The sequence below is a fragment of the Rutidosis leptorrhynchoides genome, chromosome 1, assembly GCF_046630445.1.
Source record: "Rutidosis leptorrhynchoides isolate AG116_Rl617_1_P2 chromosome 1, CSIRO_AGI_Rlap_v1, whole genome shotgun sequence".
Lineage (NCBI taxonomy): Eukaryota > Viridiplantae > Streptophyta > Magnoliopsida > Asterales > Asteraceae > Rutidosis > Rutidosis leptorrhynchoides.
Genome location: NC_092333.1, coordinates 381,393,952 through 381,395,970, shown reverse-complemented (window position 1 = coordinate 381,395,970; position 2,019 = coordinate 381,393,952).

Here is a 2,019-nt window from a genome sequence, read left to right as displayed (position 1 = left end):
TTCGTTCTACGTATCATTATACCTCATTTATCTTCGTTCGTCATGACGATTATGTAATCTCTAATGTTTTGAGATTATGTATTCTAGTGCTAACCGAAAATCAAATGAGCTTAATATCATATTAACTCATTAAATCCATGATTATATCTGAAGAAAATATATATGTATATATGTTTTCATAAAGATGGTAATTAAAAATTCTTTCGTACAAACTGTTAATGGTAAAAATATTTTAACGGGTAAGTAATACCAAAGGAATATTTAGATTTCACCTTAATAAGTTACACTGTACATTCTTCAAAGCTGATTCAACAGTCATTTACTATTCTACTTACATCCACAGATATACGAATCCGTTCACCACAGAATAACCATTTTCATTCAATTTTATATTTGGATTTTGACCTATCAGAATCCAACAAGTGGCATAATGAAGAAAACATTGGACAAAAAAATAAAATTTGTTAGAAACAAACAAATCAACTATGAGAAATTTTGTTAAGAATCCACGCTAACTGTTCCTAGCTAACTGATTCTAACTAACTGATTACATTTTATTTATCACAATTTATTTATCGCAATTTATATTCTCACAATTTTATTTATCGTCATTTAAATTCTGTTATTTATTTTACGCACTTTAAATATCGGGACACGTATACAAGGTTTTGACATATCATATCGACGCATCTATATATATTATTTGGAATAACCATAGACACTCTATATGCAGTAATGATCGAGTTAGCTATACAGGGTTGAGGTTGATTCTACAATAATATATATACTTTGAGTTGTGATCGAGTCTGAGACATGTACACGGGTCACGATACGTATTAATTAATTTGAATATTATATATTAAACTATATATGAATTATTGGACTGTTACTGTGGACTATCGACTGTGGACTAATAACATTGGACAATTAAAATGAATTAAAGTATTGATTATAACATATGAAACTAAATATTTCTTCAAGTTTGCCACTTGATCTCATCTTAAACCTCATTTGTAGCTTGACAATTACAATCTGTGTTTAAACCTTTCATGAATCTTGAAAACACCTCAATCGAGAGGATAAACCAACCACACTTCATCTACGAAAGGAAAAGATTGATGCATATAGTTATGCACCTGAAAACACTCGGAACCTAAGTAAATATTTAACATGTAGATGTGCTAATTCCTTTAGTGTTATTATTACCTAAAATAACTTGGTAATCCATTTCAAAGTAGCAAATTTTGTCACTGCTCCAGCAAGTTAATTTCGACTTTTCTACCGAAACAACCTTATTACAACCTTGATATATATATGCGTGCCCTTTTATTGTTATCTGGGAACCTTTTATATTCCACCATATTACCACCAGCGTTTAATCATCTAAAAACACAATTCTCCTGAAACCACCTCGGATTGATAACCGATGATTCAGATATGGCTGCATTAAATGCAGAGGAAACAGTAAAATTGTAGATGGCCTAAATGGCCAAGAGTTTGATGATAAAGAATGGAGTGTTGGGAACGCTCGATAGAAAATTTGATACTGAAAAATGGATTGAGCTAACCATGAAGGAGACCAAGGACAAATACAAGGATCAAACCCTATATTCAAAGAATCCAGGTAATTCTGGATCCGATGAAAACTTTAGAGAATATCTTGCCCTGAAGTCATGTTAAAATCTTGCGGAAAATTTTTCTTCATCAACCTTCGAACTTAGAAATTCCAAAATATCATCATAAATATCTTCGATATTTCTAAGGATATTTTCATAAATATTCTTGTCCGAAATTATCTACCTCTTCATGTTTTCTGTATTCCATTATATTGGAAACTTCGTAAAATCTAAGTATAAATTATGAATGAATTGTGGAGAAGTGTTGAGAATTGAAGCATGGGTTAGTATAATATAATGACGTCCGGCCAACGTGTAACGACCCTGGTTTTTCCAACCTTTATTAATAATGTTTATTATTAATGCTTGCGTATTAATGAATGTGTTGTTATACGTTTACTTG